At 39.4% G+C, this 21,936-nt stretch overlaps 1 protein-coding gene across 2 annotated transcripts in view; it reads right to left on the reverse strand.

The window, feature by feature from the left end:
* The window catches only part of NAALADL2 (N-acetylated alpha-linked acidic dipeptidase like 2), a 505,503-nt gene that overhangs the window by 399,850 nt on the left and 83,717 nt on the right, over window positions 1-21,936 (reverse strand). For both annotated transcript variants that reach the window (XM_075418303.1, XM_075418304.1), the window contains exon 3: window positions 5,131-5,209. The gene's annotated coding sequence lies outside the window, so the exon portion shown is untranslated. The remainder of the gene's footprint in view (window positions 1-5,130; window positions 5,210-21,936) is intronic.

Genomic DNA, 21,936 nt, shown 5'->3' on the forward strand with positions numbered 1-21,936 from the left:
CATGCAACCTGAGTCTGAAAGCCAGGTGCAACTTTTTCCTTAATAAACACACCCATAGAAAAGAAAAAGGGTTACTGGTTCAATATTCACTTAACTATAACCACCTTCATGTGGTTATGCCAATCCACTTTTCCATAAAGGCCTTCTAGAGAACACCAAACTAATGCAGGCCATGCTCCATCTCCCTAATAAGGCACCGCCTGTGTACAATTACACCGTGGCAGACAGACCTACACTCAGACTGGCACCCATATTCAAAACTGATCTGAATTGTTGTAAGAACAACCTAGACCAGGTCAAGCACACACTGATTGCAGCCTGATAGTATACCCCAGTAAAAGGGGAAACAAAGCAGATGTGTCAATTCACAACTGTATTTCAACCACAAAAAAAAGCAATCTTCTCAAGATTGCAATTACAATACAAATCCCAGCTCATCATCTTTGAGCACTGACAGTCCTGACGGTCATTTTCAGAGGGCTTTCAGACTAAGAAAACATAACTTTACCTGGAATTAGACCTAAGAGCTTGCAATTTTAGGGAAATCTCTTGTCTTGAAAGCTCACAGCCCTTGTCTTGAAAGCATAATAACCGCACAGGACAGAATCCACAAGATCTTTTGTTCCTTTAGCTAAAACGCTTGATTCGCTTCCATTCTTCTTGTGTTTCTTTTTAAAAGAATGAAATGCATAGAGACAAAACATTTAATATAGAAATCTAACCCAGCGATGATACATATTGAGAGTAAACTATGCAAAAACGCAGAAGTCGGTCCTCACGAGCTCAAGACATGTGCCAATTGTCATCTCCCGTGTACTGACAAGGGACCTCAGCCCATCCTCCCCACGTTGCCAGGCAACCATGCCGGTATCCTTAGCTGTATTCATTAGCCATTAACCACCATCAGGCTTCCTTTCCCTTTCTCCCTCACACAGGCTCCCACTCTCATAGATGTATGAAGGGGAGGGGGAAGTCAAACAAGATGACTTCCTTTCTGATCAAAAGTAACATTCTGAGTTTTAATAGCTAATAGATTTCAGCCAATTCATACAATTCATACAACCTCTTTGTAGTGCAAGATACAGCATGATTATAAGGTACAGTTCTTTTAGTAAGATGGCTCTGTTAAAAGTCAACATTAATAGAAATCTTCTAAAATGCCTATTATTAGACAGCAATGATCTCATGCTGACAGTACTAAAGTGCCCTTTGAACTTGTAAAAAATAAAATAACAGATGACAGCTTTTTAACTCCAGAAGAATGGCATTCAACATGAGGAAGTGCTATTCTAAACCTTGTCGACATAAATAAAAATCAATTGATCTCAGAAGCAGAAATGTGTTATCTTTAATGTATTCCATGGAAACAAAGCAATACTTTAACCACTAGAGCTATCGATCCACTGTCGCTAATATGAACATAAATATGCACTACCTCCACAGCAGCATTTTCCCCGCCCACCCATCCTCAAGCTACAGGTTAGCTTCCACTTGCAGGCACCAGCAGGTAATCTCTGCAGCCAGAAACTGAGCTAGACAATCCGAAGGAAGAGGAAAACTCTTCCCCTCCCCAGCCCCAGGTTAGCTTCAGCCAGAGCAGCTCTCATCTAGCTCCTCACATCACAGCCCAAGCACCCATGGTGGCACAGCAGCAGTGGTAGGGTGGTGGCTGAGTACAGCTCTTTCAGCAGAAGTTCTTACTCGTATAACTTAACCACTACCATGAAATCACCCTGTAATGCATTCTTGGTATTTCAGTCTTGTAATCTTGTTAGTTTCCATGAGACTGAAGTTGTAATAGAACTCCTCAAGTGAAGAAAAATATTAAAATACTGAAAAACTTACTGCAAAGCACTAAAAAACAACATACATTGCAAAACCCACAATTCTACAAGAGGGAAACAGAAGCTTCCCAGTGTGATGCTGTGCAAAGCTCTCTCTTGAACATACAACTAAGAAGCTGCCTTGTGTTTTTATTTTTGAGGCTGCCACGCGAACATGTTTTCAGGTCTGTTAACCATCACTGGAGAAGGAGCTTGATTAGAGATTATTAGGCCAGAAACCATGAACAAGACCGAAAAACATCCTTACAAAGAAAAGGCTGAGAGCGCTTAATCTGATGTTTAGCAGAAGTTTCGGTGTGCTAAACTAGCAGTCCAAATAACTAAGCCAGGACCAGAAATGTGACAGCATCCGCTTGTGCAGGTGAGCAGGTAAAAAAAAGTGCTATTTTCAATGCTTCAAGATGGATTCAGAAAAATTCCAGAAATTAACAGTGCAAATGATTTCCAACAGTGTAATCTGTTGGGCAACTTCCCAAGAATCATGAGAGCTTTTCCATCAACAGAATCTTCAGGATTGGAGGCCTTTGCTTCAAATACAGCTACTGAACACACAGAAGTAATCTTTCCAAGGAAGCCCCATTGCCTCCAGACAGGACAACGACATCAGTCACTCCAGCTTTAAATTATTTCAGGGTCTGTATATAGCAACTGCCAGAGAAGAAAAGCCACACCACAACACCTTTACCTTTGACATGAAGAACTGATAAGAGATGCTATAGTGCTGTCACCCAAGGACTACTACTCGCCCACAGCTCCTTAATAAGGCTCCTGGACATTTTGTAAGATGCTTCATGAACCAAGACATCAAAATGAATTAAATTTAGCAAAGCACATGTAATGCACAGAAACAACTCTGGTGGCAAAAAAAACAGATGATGGAGACAACTCTACAGTGTGGAGGGAAACATCCTGACTACCACTGTTTGCTCCTTACAGCACAAAAGCATTTCTATAGACTCATGTTCTCCAAATTTTTCTTTTGGTTGTGTCCACACAGGTCAAAATTGAAGATTGTCCTCTCATTTCCAGATGAGACTTCCATAAAATTTGCATCCAAAATATACAGTGCAAGAAAAAGGACTTTACATTGCCCATTTTATAATTACTTTAGTATAACAAGCATAAGCACACCTATTCACCAATTAGACACATGCAATACTGACCAATCTCTACAGTGCCAGATTTCTTAAATCTTTCTCTCTGATGCCAGAGAAACCATCATGGTAAAACTGAAGGAACTGTCAAATTTGTTCAGTGGCACCAAACAGGGTAAAGAGAGAAAGCAGAAGAATCTAAAACGATTCTTGCTGTGTCCACAGGGCCCAGAGGCATCGAGAGAGATCCCATCTTCAGGGAGAGCAGCCCCTCCACCAGCCCAAACCTCCATCTGTTGTGCCAAGGCAACTGCTTGCAGGAAATATTTGAAGTATGGAGTGGAAATGGCTGTCCTGGACAGACAGAGCTGCCTCTCTGAACTACTGGGAAATGCAATTTTGCTTTTTCATTTATTGTGACTAAGTTCTACAAGCATATTTTTGCAAATTCTAGAGTCACATAATTTCATCATTGCAAGCCCTTCTGTCTTGATCCTGTAGCTTATTAAAGCTTCAGTTCATTAACACTGTATCAGTATCATAACAGTAATTTAGAGAGCTTCAATATTGGCTAAGAATAAGACATTCTGGCCACCTGTGAGTCCTTGGATGTTTCCCACATATCTCATATATTAAGTTTTAATACACACTTACCTGGAGTCTTACTATAGGGGTGTCTGCATTTAAATACTGTTCAAATCAGAAAATTATGAATAACAAATTCTTTAAATAACTCCACAGTCCTTAAGGAAAACTCCCAATTCCTATGAAGTCCTTAGAGAAGGATCACAATTTCCACCCTAAATGAGGTACAACCAAGCCCACAATACAGTGTCTTTAGATAGAACAACATCATAGAAACAAGAGAAAAACCTTATGTGGGCTGCAGTCCCACCGTGTGGGCAGCTGGAAAGGCTCACTGGAGGCCCAGCACTCCTTTTGAAAGCATTGCTGACAGCTTTACTTTGATCTCCTTTTACAAGCAAAATTACTGAATCTGATCTGGTTCTAGAAGTACCTGATGCTTAAGGGCAAAATTTGGGTTGTTAAACCAGATACACAACTGAACATGCTTGGACAGTGAATTTTTCAAATTTATTCTGCTGCCTGGAACTTGGTTTTACGGCATATGCCAGTATCACAACCCCTAATAGCAGGGATATGAAGCAGCATATGGTTTCCATTATGTCTAATAGCACTGGTTAAATTTGGAGAAAGCTTCACTTGAAGAGAAGGCTTTCCAAGTTCAGCCATCTCAACAGTCCCTTCATCCACAGACACAGGAGCTCAAGTAGATCCAAAAAGTTTCAAACACTGAAAGTTACCAATTTCGAGGGATTTCGGTGACTGCACAAGACACAGTAAACAGTCAAATGAAGTATGGCCATGATAAAGGAATATTTAGTGGAAATTAACAATACTTAGCTATACTTACAAGTAATTAGCTGCTCAGAAAGTTATTTTAATAATTATTTTCTGCAATGATTTTACAAACAAAACAAGCTTGCCACATCTTACCATGGAACACAGCAAGTTAAACAATTCTGGAGGAAAAAGACTAAAAATATGCAGCGCTAGAGGATATATTTTCCATATACATGAGAAATCAAAGCATATACATGTATAATGAAAGCTGCAGACTGCTGAAAATTAGTCTCTGGTTTGGCTCTTAATTTCCTACAGTTATTTAATTACCCCTTCGTCATTTTCACTGCCTTGCTCTCTATCCAGGAGTATGGTAGCATGGAAGTAAAATTAAGAGGAACAAAAATGTGAATTCCCATTTTAGCAATTTTGTTTGCAACTGAGCTCATGAAATACAGAAGCCGGAGTTGCAACCTGATTTTCAATTATTTATACTTTGCTGCCTTCACAATTTCACATTTGCCATTCAATTATAGTGATCTCTCCTTCATATGCATATTCAATTTTTATATAAAACCAGACATTTGCCAAGGCAGTTATGTAAGACACATAAGCATTCACGCCACTGTCATTTTGTTTAATTACTGAAGCCTATCCCAAATTATCAGCTCGTGCTTCCACTTTATTTTGACTAAATATTAAGTTTTGCAACTTCACTCCTCGAAATACTTTTTTCTCTTCTGAGCACATATCTTCACATTTCTTTCAAACAGAACAACTACGATGAGAAGTTAGAATAGGTGTTTGACACATTTTTTTTCATTTACCTTAAAGCCAAGATGGGATCAGTTTTGTTGAGACTTTTTCACGAAGGCATATTTTCAGTCTGGCCTCTATGTTAATTCTCTGCAAAAGAGGAACATATCACATCTTATAATACCATTCACGGAAACAGAAATCTAACCTTTTGCAATGATGCAACTTATAAATATATATAGAAATGCATTTTCCGGACACAACAGCAAAGTAGAATGTATTTTTAAACATGCTAGTACTTATGAAGTATTTTTTTCATTTAAAGAAACAAAGTGACTGCCTAAAACATCAAAACCAATGCCCCTGCATCCCGCAACATCTGGTTCATGAAGCAGCAGGTTCATATGCAGGGAGCACGTGGTTTTTTTTCTGCTCTACTACGAAACACTGGACAATAAACAGTTGCCTTGTTTATCCATCAGTAAAGTAGAACTGTTCTTATTTAAAAAAAAAACCACACCCTGCTATTCTGATCATTTCAACTTTTCACCTATTTCCCACTAGCAATCTGATTGTCATCCCCATAAATCTCCCTCCTTCTTTTAATGAAATGCAAAAGGTGCCAATGTGTTCCTTCCCCAAGCAAAACAAGGTAGCTCAGTATGTATTTCAACACTCCCTGTGTATATTGCTGCAGTTCAGTACTACTCAAAGCTGCTTACAAAGATTCTACAGATAACAGCACTAACAACCCTCCACCGCTGCACTACATAAATTATAAAACAAAGGCAAAAAAAGGATCAATAGTGACCAAGTTGTGCCACTGTAACTTTCTGTAAACACAATCATATCAGGGTAACGAAAAAGTGATCTTGGAAAAAAAAAAAAGAAACGAAAGCCACTGCAGCTGTTTTTCTGAGGCAGCCCGTCGACATCTACAATGCAGAACCCACTGAGCTCCTCCAATACTTCACCTCATTTTATAGGACTGCAGCCAGCACTAGTCCCAATAAACAGCTAAAGCACTGGACTAGCAGGAGAGCAGTTTCCATCTCCCAGACACCGGGTTTCCATATAAATTTTACTGATCCAACATAATGGCTGTAGCAGCCGTGTTGAAACACGCCTTCCCCTTGTGCAGACACGAAGGCTGGGAGATGGACCAGCTTCGGGTGAGGGGTGAACAGGCTTTTACGTCTTTTCCTAGGTATGCATTCAAAAGTCTGACAAAAGTTATCCTTTAAATAATGGGGAGAAAAAAAGCTGGAAAATAAAATTTTAAAATGCATGTTTGAATTTGTCACCTAGAGATAAATTATCTTAAAACAAAAAAAACCACAACTGATGGTACTATTCATACTTCAGTAGCTGCTGTTAATTGCCTTCAAGGTAACCCTGCAGAGTTCATAAAAATGCAAGAACAACAACAGGAAAATAGTGCCTTTCTCATCATAGATTTGAGCCCTGTCAGAGCCACATAAAGTAATTTGAGTTGGGAGAAGGCTAAGAAGTCAACTGGTTCAACACCCCCATTTAAAGCAGAAATAACATCAACATCAGACCAGGATGCTCAGAGCCTTGTACGGTCAAGTACAACTAAGAGGAAAATATCAGTCCTAAAGCAGATTCATGTTTTGCCCTTCATAGACTTGGTCTCCTTTTCACAAAGACAGTTGAAAATCAACTGCAGCAAAGCAGCAAAAATTCAAAATTAGGTAAGGATGGATTTACTGAGTTCCACAAAGTACATTTCCTTGACAGTCATAAACACAATATTGTACTACTTTTCTGCAAAACAGCACCTTTAAACTATACAAACCCATGTAAGCACACATTACAGTTATGGTCTTACTGGGCAAGATAAAAGAGGGAAGGGAGGGGGAGCAAAAAAAAATTAGATCAGTCCTTTCCCTGGACCAGGAAGACTTATTTGCTCACAGGTGTCAGATAAAAGCTTCACGTTAAAACATTTTATCTGTCTTACAGTTTTACTGCTCAAAAGATGAACTATGAGATTAAATCCAACTTTCTATTAAGCTCTAGAGGTAGCCACATGCCATGCAACTCATCAGACTTTAGGGTTTCGACATCAGTAGTAGATACTGAATATATGAGGGAAGCATTTCAAAAAGGCGTTAACACTAATAGGGCTTACATATGTGTACCAAGGGAAAAATAGCCGCTAAGTTATGATACTACTCAGTCATGATCCAGAGCTACAGAAAGAAGCGGACTGTATTATTCCAGAGACTTCTGAGAGGTTCTCCTAAATTCGCCCACTTAGAAGAATCTTTGATTTCTTGTAAGCATCTACTGAGAGGAAAGAAAGGGAGAGGGGAAAAAAATTAAAAAGTCAAATTATACACTAATCAAACTCACAAGATTTTTGGCGTTTCACCAGTTTGAAGAACAAGTACGGGGCAAATTTAGCAGACACAGAATGATATTTTTTTTTTTTTTTTAATTGAAAAGCAGAGGAAAAAAGAACACTGAACTTTTTCCACAAAAAGTCAACAGGTTACAGTTTTGTCCGTTCTTTTGCATTTAGGGAGTCACAGCATTATTTAAAACCTGCAGAAGATTTTAAGGTTTTTCTGTCACTATGACTAATAGTTGCAGGATCTCACACCTCTGCATCTTCTAGATATACAATTAAAAAGGGGACAATACGATTCATCCATTTACACAGTAACAACAAAGATTCAGGATCAGGGAACTGAAAAAAAAGTCACGTTTCAGTTTTCCCCTTTATCATAGAGACACTTCTTTCATTACTGACCACCTTCCTACGCAGGAATGTCTATGTTCATAATACACTGCAGTATATTTTTGTCCGTGCCACCCACATCTTTAATTTTTAAGCAGCTAGCAAAATTAGAGATGATGACTCTGAAGTAACTGAAGTAGGCAAGCATTAGCCCAAGGAAAAAAATCCTGTTCACAAATCCTGAAGAAATTATTCTCTCCTCAGCAAAGTTTATATTCGAGAACGTAAGTATTTTTGCTGGGTAGGAATGCTGCAAATTAGAACAGAAATCCCATTTGTCTTAAAATCCTAATTCCTGTGTTTCATAGGAGGCTCCGGGATCCATGAGCAGAGAGGGCGGGGAGAGGAGGGAGGAATACAACAGCTAACGGATTAGATGTTGTCACTTACGATCCATCATCACAGTTTCTCAGATTATGAAAATGAAATTTTCCCAGTACTACATTTTATGCTTGACAGATTACAGATCGGTTTACACATTCAAACTTGGAACACTCGGCTTTTACAAAAGTTCAGGTCTTCTAAGACCAGCATTTATCACATGGTTTGACATGAGCCAAGAGAAACATTCACCAAGACAACGCCAGAGACACTTTCAGGCCAGCGACATGGGTGAAGTCACAACTCCTTAACGATCACTTCAACAAGCCTGAATTTAACACTTTTTCCTTGACTATACAGCTGGCATAGAAAGGTCATTAGACTATTATATTCACTGTTATGCAGAGCAGCACTATACACATGCAAAGTTTCTATAGCAACACTTTCTTAATTCACTCTTTAAGCAAAACACCAATTAGCTTTTTATTATAGCCAATTAAAAAAATCTGCACACTAATTGACAACCTCTCTACTCAGAATTTAAGCTTATGCAAAAGAAAATTGCAGTGAAATTTTCTGTGGTAATAGCTTACTTCCTATTCTTCCTTCTTAACAGAATGGTAAATTATTCTTGATAGGGGCTGAACATTTATTTTCCATCTAAAACGTCTGGACACACCGAAGTAACCTATCCTGCTATGCCTTAAATCTTAGTAGAGCCCGCAAGATTACAGGTTTCAGAAAGGCAACAGCAATGTAATCAACTGACTTATTTCCTCATGGCAGGAAATTGGGCATAGGCCTGTGCACCTGGAGATCATGCAAGAGGCAGCCAGCAAAATGGTTCTCTTTCTGAGTATTTAAGTGCATTGAGCCAAAGGAGAAAGATGGCAAAAAACAGCACTAAAAGTCAAATTCAGGAGGGCAGCAGAGACATTTTCATTTTCTTCTTAATATTTATTGATGTTTTTTTCACGTCTTCTACAAAGCTGGTGATGACAGCTCCTTTGTATGTCACTTCAAGTAGCAAATATCAAGATATATTAGTCAGAAAACAGTCAGCGAGCACAATATAAAAAGAAACACATCATGATGCAGAGTATCAGGAGAAGTAATTAACAACGAAACCTAAACCGTCCTTCTCAGTAAGTGTTCTGCAAGAAGCTGAACAAAAAACACCGTTCCCCTTACAGTCCTTCCATGTGAGACGTCACGATTCATCTTACGAATACACACACACACAGAGAACAACGTGGCAGATGGGACAAGCCTGGCATGCCCCAGTCAAGAATTAATGGTACTTGAGGTATCAGTAGGTCTGCTAGTTCTTAAGGACAATCTACAGAAACTAGTATTCTAACCGTCTTCTACTTATTTACTCACACTGTTTTATACTGCAGTTATTTGTACAGAAACTTAAGGCACCTGACAAGTTCTGTGGGGACACAACAGCAATAACCAGAAGAGTTTCCCATCAAAGGCTGACGAAAGAAAAAGGGATTAGAGTGGTCTTTCAATCCTGCCAGTGTAGAGGAGAGAGCAAGGTATTCCCACATGTGGAAGAGACCACTACATATAACCTTGGAAATACAGAAGTGGCCGCAGCATGAGAAGCCCATCTGCTGCAAAGTCAACAGGGTCCGGAGCACCTCAGCGGGCTATGCAGTAAGTGAGGACACCAGAACTAAGGGACTAGGGTTAAGCCACGCATCTACAGCCTTTTACTCTGGGTTCTTTACAAAGGTAACATCCCAAACACAGCTCTCTGAATCACCAGAAAATGGTAGCACGTTCAAGCTCAAAGCCTTCCAAGTGCAAAGTCCCCACTACCAAATGCACAGCTCCACCTCCTATACAGAAATTGTGTTAGTCCAAAACACAATACTCCGTGTTACAGAGTAAGTACTAACTGAAACTAATGTCATCGTTTGTAGTCCAGAGACTTTGAAGATTTGTCCTGCATGAAACTCCTGTGACCAGCACCTCATCAGAAGATGTGACAGTTCACACGCCTCTCCAGCGCATGCATCTCCCTCCTCTGCCCTGGAAGGGAGCGCAGCAGCCCAGCTCCCAGCACATGATCTGTTAGCCACAGTAACGCAATAGTGAATACTTCAGAATACCACAGCAAACGAATAAGCTTTTATCTCCTTTTTTTTAAGCTTTCTGCAATGGCATTTCAAGCCATTTAATATTTCAGCAAAATATTTCAGCCGGGTCTACCCGGCCAGTTAAGCATCTGAAGAGAAGGTTTAGGGCAATGCTTAAAGGCAGCTGGTAATGGCAGAGCTACTTACTGGCAGGAGCCAGGATCACTTTCAGCTGCTCCCCATGAACCCACATTCCCTGCCTCAGAAAGGCTCCGGCAGGTGACAGCCAGTTTTCAAATACACCATCACCAGGTATCTCTTTCTTACTTTCTTCTCTGATTTGCCCTTTGTCCAGTCTGACTGCCCGGAACAGCCACGTCCATGTGGTTAGGCAGGCGGCGTGCGATGGAAAACCCCCGAGGGATTGAAACAACAGATAGGATTCCTGGCAGTCTCATCCCTGCCAAGAAAACACCTTCAACGGCCCAAAATAGGAACCCAAACCAGCTTGGCAGCCATCCCAGCCTTTGTAAAAGCAGACAGTGCACAAATCAATGCGATCAGGTAGTTGTACACTTCTGCTCTATGCTTCCTGTTCTTGTGATCGGCGTTCAAAGTATCTTCATTAAAAGAACAGTTTGCACATTCGGTTGCAGGTAAGAAACACAGAGCTACATTCCGCTTTCAGACGCCATAAGAAACATTTTCTTCTCTGATTGACTTTTTTTACTGTTTTGCAGAAGGGCTTATGGCAATTAAATTGTCTTTGTCTAAGTATAAAAGCTCAAAATATTCTGTTATTTCCAAGAAGTAATGGGATGGCTTTGTTGCATATCTAAATTACTCGCCACTGTTACGACACACCATACAACTAAAGCAGATTAGAACAATTGACTGGGCAGCATTGTGAGCATGGATTTTCAACAGTTTTGAAACATCCTTTTTGACATCATATACTTCTCTGATTCTGAAACACAAAAAAACCACAGAAGCATGATTGCAGTAAATTTTGATAACTACCATGGATTTCTCACACTCTTTCAATGAAGATAAGTATTTCAGAAAAACCTTCCATCCAAATCTATCTTTCCAATTTCTACACAATCCTGTGTAGGCACTAGTATGTACCCATACCCATGGATGATAAAAAGAAGAATTTAAAGAAAATCATAATTTTCCCACCACATTATCCAACCTCTGAAAAGAGCTGGTGTTCTCAACCCAAAGTTTGAACACAGAACCTGAAAGCAAAATGACTGTACAAAAGATACTTTTCTTCACACCTTGGTGAAGAAAGAAAAGTATCAACTTTGTGAACTACTGCACTTCAGTAATCTGAAGTTACTACCTCCAAACCTAAGAAATCTCACGTTTTATTACAATGTTTGAAGTAATTAAAATGTTATCCACATAATGCTATTTCAACACTCTTTTTAATTCTTGGTAGTTTATTAAAGATGTATGGCAAGATCTCTGACTTGCAACCAGATCAATTAGTTAATATCAAAAGGTTCTCCCTCCTTTATGCTGTCATTACTTTATTTACAAGAAGACTGAAAGCTAGGGGTAGATTCAATATTTCTTATGAAACTTCAACCTTGGAGTCACAGCTGCCACATCTGTAAGCTCGCAAATCAGAAAACTTGATCAAATACAAGTGAATGTTATGATCACTATCAAGTTCTGAGACCATGGCATGACAGAGAAATTATCACATCTTTTTGATTTTCGTAAGGTCTCCCAAAACTCAAGCTTTTTTGTCAGCCAAAATAAATAAAACAAATCTTTTTTGAAGACAGTCTTGCTACTGAAAATGACTGGCTCATACTTACAAGTGATGATAACAATTTTCCTATTTTATCATTTCAAAGTTAAGTTCAAAAACCTAAAGAAACGATAGATTAAGCCTGGAAAAGAAGCAAGTGTCTCCAAGTATCCCCTCATCTCAGAGTCAGGAAAACTTCGCCAATTAAAAAGAATCAAACGTTGAGGAAACCACAATTAGAAGTTCCTACGGGGGAATTACACCAGTAAAACTACAGAATCCATCTCCCTCTTCCAATTTCTTCCATCTAAAATTTCCAGAAAGCATCTAGTCATAGTATTTCTTACATCTTCTTATATTACAGGTAGAGCAGCATATATTTATATCATACACCTGAGAAAAATCAATACTTGCAATCCAGATCTCAGCAGCACATGCAGTTTGATGGATACACTGCTCTAGCTAGTGCCAGCTTGCAGCTGGGAATCAACAAGCAATTCCAGCGCTACCACCAACCCTTGCGGCACCTGACTGCTCCACTCTGCGTCTCTGGGCCTCCGCAAAGGACTGGAAGAAGGACTTCACCAAGTACAAGTCACCACATGAAGAGAAACAAGGAACCTATGTTGGCATTATGCTTTGAGATAAGAACTTCAACAGTTTGCCTTTATATATTCAGAGAAAAATTAAATTAAAGGACATATGTGGCTGCTTTGAACTAAAAGTGAAGGGCAAAAAAACTAGGTTTAGTTACAGAGTTCCCTAATAACAAGCAGCAGAATGCTGTATTTTTTGGGGGTGGAAAAAAACATTATCTATCTTCTCTGCTCCTAATGGGATTCCCTGGGGGCTCTTTCTACCCATTTCAAAAGGTCAGTCACTGTTTCCAAGAGCTTCTTTTCAATGTTAAAGCCACAGTCTAGTCTTTGATACTGAAATAAAAGAAATATTTGCTGGTTTAGCCCACCACAAACCAAGAACACAGCCCACTGTAGTATTTCACAGCAGCAAGCACAGCAGCAAGATGGGAGTGTGCAACACAAGATGACCAAGGTAGGGGAATATTCTGAAGAAGAACAAAATAACTTGTAACGGTACACTCAGTGACACATTTTGCTTCCAGCCTGGTCCAAAATGCACTGAAGTTTGTAGAATTTCTACCACTTTAACCAAGTTTTGGGATATGTCCTTTATGCCCTCTGAAATGGTATCGAGAAAGTGGTATCCATTTATCAGGTTTAGTGGGCACACACACCACATTTTATCTCTAAGCTTCTCTCCTTTAAGGAGAAGGAAGGTTCACACACTCAGTATATGCAGACACAAGAAATAAAGTAAATGAGAGCAAAGGCAAACTTCTTCGTGATAACACAAAGACAACAGGTTCATCACTAAAATGGTTTGTACTTTCTCCCTTGGCAAAAAAAAGTCAGATAATATAGATTATGTTTTTACTTGTATTCTCATCCAGATTCATTCCAGTTGTGAAAAGAAGGAATGTCTCTATATAAATAGATTAAATCATAAAAAATAGCAAAAAGTCAATTTCTAGACTTTACAACTATTTTAATCTAATAATTTGTTGTATTTTGCAACTGTTAAGTCATAAACTTCACCAAAACAGGGTTTATTATAGCATAAGTATAGATAATCATCTATCACCATTTTTATTAAATTCCTTGTATCAGCAGAGTCCATAAATTGGCAATAAAAAAACCATGTAGCTCCAGCAGAAACATACCATACTGGGTGTCCAGGTTGTTTTTAAGTGAGGAGAGCCCAAAAACCAGACCATACCTCTCCATCTTGCCCCAAACACACAGCCAGCCAAACTTTTAAAATGAAAACAATTCTTGGCTCACGAGCAAAGGCTGAGCTGCCGTTTTACATGTGCTCACCACTACAACATCTTCAGCCTGGATCCTCCGGTTCTGCTCCCTGCCGGGACACACAAAGCTCAGGGGCTTCAGCAGCAGCTGCAGGGGCTCTACGGGCAGAGGCCACTCGGGGCACTAGGCAAGTTTAAAATCTCCTCCTGTGCCCAGGGAACCTCTGAGGGCTTGTGAGCCCAGGAGAAGGAGATTCAGCCTCAGTGCTGATGGCTAGCAATACATTTTTATATAGTAAAATGTTTTGTGGTGTAGAGACGCACAAAGTAGTAATCGATGAGCTCGTTCAGGCATGTTACGTATACTACAGTAACTCAGAGCTGGGCGCTAATGAAACCCAACTGCACTCAAGCTAGCTTATCCTGAATTATGTGAGGTATTACTGCCCAGTCCTAAATTCTGCTACCTCATCTAATCCTTCAGAAGACACCACATTTAAGTCATCCCGTATTTTCGCAAAGGGGATGGGCAGGGAGAAGAGCCTCGTTCTTCTTCCTTGCTTTCACCACATCTGAGAGGCAGCCCTGATACCAGGGGACACCCTCCTCTTCATCACTACTAAGGAGCAGGAGCACTCCACGCCCCTGATTCAAAGGGAGGGTAGATGTGCATCTCCCACCTGACTGCCTGCAGTTTCGTGGCTGGGACGTGCCACGGCTGTGGGACCTGCACCTCAGATACCCCTTTCCCCTGCCCAGACAGGCACTCTGGACCGCTCAGCTTCAGTCCCTCGGCATCTTCTGGTTTTCACTTTCCTTGGACAACCCCGGCGTAGGGGTATCCACCTGGTGAACTGCAGCACTAGCGGCCTACCATCTGTCCAAGAGTAGAGGAAAAATAGGAGCTGATTCATTTTGAACAGTTCAGCCGCACAAGTTTTGCTGACTTATTATTGGTCAGCATATATATTATGCTAGATATAAATAAAACATTAAACATTTTACTCAAAATATCCAAACCAGCCTGCAATTCTCACACTTCCTGAGCAAATTTAAATGAGTTCTCTCCCCAATGGCTTTTTCTTTTTTTCTGTTATTAAAAAAACAGCACAAGGAAAAGCCATGAAAAGCTACACCTTTACTAGAAAAAGAAGGGGGGGGGGGGGCATGGAAGAAAAGCAATAGACAGGAGATAATAAAGACAGACGAACTTGTATCAGTGCTATAAGCCAAATTGTGTGCTAGTGTTGATATTGCATTATTTTGGTAGTCCAATTAACTTCTGATGTTGTCAAATGCAAAATCAGATAACTAAGAACTGGTTTGCACAGTAAGTGCTTCCACACAATACTGATAGTAACACAATTACATAAATTTCCATTAGCCTACGCTATCAATTAAATATTCTCAAAGACAAAGGATAAAATACCTATTTTACAGCAGGAATTATGAATTCCTGTAGTCCAGGAGACCAGTATCACACCTGGTGTCGAACAGCAATAACTAATCCTGAAATCTTGTTTGCTTGGTTTCTAATTAAACCCATTGTACTACTGCAATGTATGTTTGCAGTTAGCTGTTGACAGATTTAACTATGTCACCAGCAAGTACCAATAAAGATCATATTGATTTAAGAGCATACATTGCTAAAAATCAATGTTCCAATAGGTGGAACAGAGGTGACATCAGAATTGCAAAGTCCTGCTTAGTTCAGCATCTAAAATAAAAAACCATTCTAAACCATTCCTCAAAAAAGACTTACAAATGAGACTAAAGATGAAACAGGGCAGAACACACAACTCTGCTAATAATGCAAAACAAACATTCTTGCTCATGCTGGAAGAAAAAGAAATAATAATAAAAACATCTAGAGCTTGATCCTCCACTGGTTCTCCACCAGGTAAATCAGGAATAATCCCAGTGGAAATAAAAGTTACTCTAGTGTTGGTGGAGCGCAGGTCAGACACAACCACTAGCAGCACTGTGATTTAAGGCTCTCACTAATACTATGTCTGTGAAAAGACCAAGAAAGCTCTGATTGCCTATTACGCATTATTAAGAAACAGATCAATACAGAAACCTCCCAGGGCCACTAACATGCACTGCACGTAGGAGCTAACCCTCTGCAGACGCATGGGGTAAGCAACGAAAGCCGTTCTCCTGCAGTCCCGTGGTCAGGGTCTCTGCTGCGCGGTGCAGTTTCAGCCACGACGGAAGATGTTCCCCCAGGTAGGACATGCGTGGCATCTCTCCTCTTCTACCATCTTCTGTTGGATTTTTTTTTTTTTTTTTTTTTTTTTTTTTTTTTAATGTCTACTGGAGTTCAAGCCCTGGCTTTCTCTACTGGGATCACAAACTGTCTCTTTTTTACCCAGGTCCCTGTTTTCAGGAGATTTCTAGGACAGTGCTCACGTTCCCAACTTCAGCCAGCAGGAACGGGTCTGCTGCTGACACAACGGCAATTTACAGTGCTGACACAGTTTAAATTTGTTGATTTGGATGCACCACCTTTCAGCCAACATGTGCCTCTGCCTCACCCCACCACCGCTCACAAGCTAGCTAAAGATGGGAACGGAGCCGTACCCAAGTGCGCAGAAGATTGCCCCAAAAAGACTCCATTTCAGCTGTAATGCCCCATGAATGCCTGACAATAGATAAGCAGCTGTGACTCCTGCTCCCTTTGCCAGGCACAGCTATCTCACCTTAACTTGTGCTCCTCCAGGTACACCCGCTGCCATTAAATGTCATTTTAAGCTCTTTGCGGCAGAGGTTGGGTTGGGAAAGGGGGCTGTTTGCATGCAGCAGCCAAATGCAAGAGGTGCCAGACTCCAGCTGGAGCCTCTAAACATTACTTTAAATACCAAGAGTACCCAGTTATTTCTACATGTTTTTCAGCTGAGGGATTGATTTCAAGGATCAGAGAACAGAAACAGTTCATTTTTGAAAGATAAAAAGTAAAATATTAGGAACTCCAGATGCTCAGTAATTTTCTGCACAAGACAGGAATTCTGCTTAAAAGGCCCCTTTCCACCAAATAGTACTATTTTTCTTGAAAATGTGAAAATAAAGTTAATTTCTGAACAGTAGCATATGTCACATAAATATACGTACCAGCACCACTCTGTGAGCCTCACATCACTTTGCTAGCAGCACCAGGGAGATTTCTATTATTTACAGTAAGCATAGTTAATAACTTGCAATAATCATGTCTTGCATCAAGCTCAGAGTGAACTGCTGCCAAACTGATAAATGTGGCCATGAAAATTGATACCTTTGAAATTTGTTTCAAGGTTCATATACAGAAAGCTTCGCCAGCAGATACACAAAAATCAGAACACTTTATAGAACAAGAGCATTCTGCATATGGCTGAATTAATTAATCATTTCAAAATCACCCACTTAGAAGAAAAACTGTCTCTAGCTTTGGTGACTGACTGTTTATTTCCAACACAGAAATAACTTTATTCATTGTGGAAAAGGAGAATACCCTATTCTTTCCATCTTTTGAAGGGTAAAAATAAGCATACAGAGAAACGATAAAACATCACTCATTTAAAACAGGTCTTCAGGCCTTAAAACGTTTTCAGTTGCAATAGTAGTACAACTCCCATATGATTGTCCTCCTGCTCAAAGTTAAGTGATCCTTACTATTAATTCATACATTAACCTACTACAGAAAGGAGTTTGTGTTAGGAGTTTCTCCTCCATCCTCTTGGAGTTATTCTTCCAGACATAGAAGAATGTGCGTTATAAACAGTTAAGCTAATAATCATACCAGAAAAATAATAAAAATGATAAAGCAATGCAGGTTCTGAGCACTGGACACTAAAAGAAGAACTGTCAACAAGACAGAATGGAAAAGAGTGGAAAAAAGTAACCGCTGTTTTCACATAGATTACCTGGCTAGCAGCCACACTAGACAGTACTGTCTGTATGTTGGATTGCCGAACTTATCGCCACATGGCATCTGGTTCCATACACCTGTAACTGCCAGATTTTTATTCTGTGGGTTAAAATTCTGAATTTCTCAATCTGAGAGCTGATCTTTCTACATGTGACTGAAAAGATATTTCATTAATTCACTGATAATACGTGAACGACACTAACAAGCTGTGCATCCCTCATCCGTATCTGATGTTCACATGACAAACTACAAGCGGTCCTGCTCTTTCAAAGAGAAGAAGAAGGGTCTGTTTACAGATCTGCAGCTTCCAGGCCCACTGCCAGATGCTGGTCAACTCCGTGGGCACTACTACGATTCATCATCGCATGATTGACTAGAATTATTCAACCTGCCTAGAAAAGTAAATAACAAAAATGCATTAATATTGCAAAATCAAGCAATGAACAGCCATGAGTTTCAAACACAGATATATTTAGTATTAATTAAACCCTGCATCATTCTGTGTCTTAAATTGACATCACTGGGGTTAAAATGGAAGCTGCTGTGGCCTTGTATTTATCTTGTTAGCACTCTTTGGTGAGGCAGAAGAGACAGAAAACCTGATCCAACAGGAAAGCAGTTGAATGCAAGCTTGAAGAGAGCATACTGAACCAGAAGAAAAAAGCATACCATCTTGTATTTAACACACATATATACTACAGAAAGCTGAATCAATATCAAAGACAGATGAAGTGTTTCTGACTTGAGTAGCTGGTAATTGAAACTTCAAATGAAAACAACTCTTTGTTTTGAAACTCTTGGGATTTGAAACTATTCGAGGAGGAAGAGGAGTGTGGGTGAGGACATCGAGGAGAAAGGAAGTGGGAAGGACAGTAGGAAACAAAAACAACTTGGAAATTGAAATCCGCTACAGGAGAGACAGCGACGGCCAAGTACAGCAACCAGTCCCACGGAAAAAGTCTTCAACTGAAAATTCTCGTATGCTACAGGTAAGACAGACCCTGCACAGGAATGTTATGGGCAATAAGATGCACTAGAACAGCATCGCTACCATATGCTTGTGTAGGAACATACAGTAATACAATATCATCTTAAAACTCTAAATTCATATGTGAAACTTTCATACAAAGTTATTACTAAACAGTGCAATTTGTATCTGCCTTCTAGAGTTTGAAACTGCTGATGCTGTTTAACCAACTTCTGTCCTTTAAATATTACTCCATTTCTCCATAAAATATTTATATTAAGCTTCTAGCACGGGTTTCTGCTCAGGGTCCTATTAAGCTCTCATGAGGAGCTGAGTCAACATGTCTCGTGCTCAACCTTTTAAACTCACTGTTTCTTTCCGGTTACATAAAAATGGAAGAAAACTGGAAGACACGGTTGTATTTTTCAGTTCTCATTAATGAAAACATAACTGCAATTAAAGAATAACAAAAGTAGTAACATGTATGCATCAAAAAGTTATTTTAAAAATGCTGTTCATCTCCTCAACTAAATTAAGCTCCAGCAAATGGAAGGTATTACTCCAGTATGCTCTTCTCTATCTCCTACTTTTCTACACATTATCCAACTTCTGTGCCAAATGAGATCATTCTGCTATAGCCCACACCTGCTGAAAAATTGATTGTTTTGACATAAAATGTTCATGCGCAGCAGCATACATCAAATCATCTCTGCAACCAGAGGAATGTGATCTTTGAGTCCGCCAGGCTACCAAAATTTCCACAGAAGTCAACAGCGGTTGTGTTTACACAAAGGGTGCTGAGTGTTCGTGGGTTTAAGTTGATTTCACAATTTCACGGTCTTCAAAAAACATTCTCTGCAATCCTTCTTTAGGATCTTATTTGCCTTGAAGAAAGTATATCCAAGGACTTGCATGATTGAGATCACCTGAATATAACTTCATGTTTTTACTGACATTTGGCTATCCTCACCTCCAGGCAAAACAGTAAGGAAATTTGCATGTAAATTATTCAGTAGGTAGAAACCCCAGCTGCAATATGAGAAATATTTAGAGGATTACAGGTATCTTATTTATTAAATTATACTTCCTGGATGTTAGGCTAGTTATGAAGATTAAAACAGTCTTGCTGATTTTTTTGAGAGGAGGCAATTGAGATGTATTTGGTTTTAGGCTTCTTGAGTTTATATATATGTATACCTGTGATAGCAGTATTGCAATGCTGAGCAAAGAAATACACCTTTGTGGCTCAGGCCACCTAGGAGTACCCACATCAGAGCAAAGACTGGGTTGTTTTACCTTTTTTTTTCTCCCATCTTGCTTATTGCAGAAGTCTAGAGTGACTAAACTTCTGAGACTCAGTCTCCATTAATCAGCATCCTAACAAGCACGAATCATGCAGTTACTAAAATTCGATAAAGATGCTTCACAAAAAGAACCCTTCTTCCTTTACTAGCAGATGTTTAGAGGCTACACAAGTATCTCGCCCTACATCACATAATTATTGTTAGAAAAACTGCACCTTATTCCACAGCAAACTGGATGTTACCAGAAAAGTCACATGCTGCTCAAGCGCTGAAGATCACTCACTGTACCAAACAGAACTTCAAGATACACACAGTCGCACGTACCACATCCAGAGCCCTGCCGCTGTATCACACTGGAAACCCTGCTAAAATACATGGCATGACGAAAGAATAATAGATTAGAGAAATGGCAGTCTTAAATAAAATTTGTCAAAAATTTAGAACTGGTAGAGGATTCAATAAAATGGCTTACCACAAGAGAGCATACTTGCATGTATAAACTGCTCAACAGTTAGGTAGTTCCAGCACAGAAACTTAATTTTTTTTTTCTTAATTAAAAGATGTGGCTGACCTGCATATCATCATCGAAACCAAGGACTTTATCAAAGTGAAAAGCCCAATTAGCATTATTTCTCTCTGGATGTATAGGCTAACACTTCCCTCATCAGCTCAATAAAAACCCAAGGGTGCCTCTTCTCTCCAGAACTGCAAAACTAATAAACAATTTCATGTAATTTGAAACAGACTACATTGAAAACCAGTTTACCTCAAGAGTAAAAAAGTGAATTGCATGCTTTTCTCCAGGGCACGTGTGAAAACGTAAGTACAAAAAAGTGAATGCATGTAAAAGTACACTGAATAGACTTGTGTTTACAAACAGAGGAGGGTGAGTGCTGTATTTATCAAATTTGAAAATCATATGCTGCAAAATCCTTTATAAAATGCATTGAAAACATGCTTCCATAACACCCTTTGAAATAACTTTCAAAGCTAAATTAAAATGGTACCCAAATAGACCTTTTATTAATATTATTTATAAGAAGTTATGATAAAATAAGGTGCTTCCTCTGCTAACCAGTATTTTTATTCTGGTTGTTTCCATCAGACCTTTTATTACTAATATTATTTATCAGAAGTTATGATAAAATAAAGTGCTTCCTCTGCTAACCAGTATTTTATTCTGGTTGTTTCCATCACCACCAAAGGGACTGTTCAATGTGAAAAAAACCTACAAACTGGAAAGAGATTTCAGCATTTGTAGGGAAGTCTCTCATCACTGGAAAGAAAATGCCTTTCCAATTACAATGCTTTTTCTGTTGCTGTGCTTCAATCACCGTGCTATTACTATATAACACAATAAAGTATCTGTTCCACGTTAGTTCAACCAGATATATTTTTGATTTTTTGTTACATAAATCAAAATCCACACACTATTTTTCCTTCAAGAGAAAAAAGAAAGCAAAAAAGCCCATTGAAAACAAGCCCTAGAACCTCTCTCACTGTATGGCAGGAAAGCACCCAAATGTTATAGTAATGGGCAAGAATAAACAGAGTAAGAAACACGCTCTGGGTGCACTCTGCAACTCTTAGTCAGACTGACAGTCAAGTAAGTGGTAACAATACTGTTTTTCTCAACAGGTTAAAACCAATTCCTGCAGCCTTTAAAACTTTACTAACAACATTTTGCTACTACTGCCCAATAGGAAAATAACATTTCAAAATTTGGCCCTAAACAATTAATTCTCTTTAGATACCGTTAAATCCTAATACTTGAGTTCATGTTGATAAGTCAGGATCAGGACAAGCAGCGGGACACTGGGGCCAGGAACAACTGGAGAAATTAGGCTCTAACTCCACTGAGAAATTTTAAGACTTTCAAAAGTGAATGAAAATTAGGTGTCTCTTCCTATTCTCCACTAAAAACAAAACAC

This window comes from Opisthocomus hoazin, chromosome 4 (genome assembly GCF_030867145.1).
Source record: "Opisthocomus hoazin isolate bOpiHoa1 chromosome 4, bOpiHoa1.hap1, whole genome shotgun sequence".
Taxonomy (NCBI): domain Eukaryota; kingdom Metazoa; phylum Chordata; class Aves; order Opisthocomiformes; family Opisthocomidae; genus Opisthocomus; species Opisthocomus hoazin.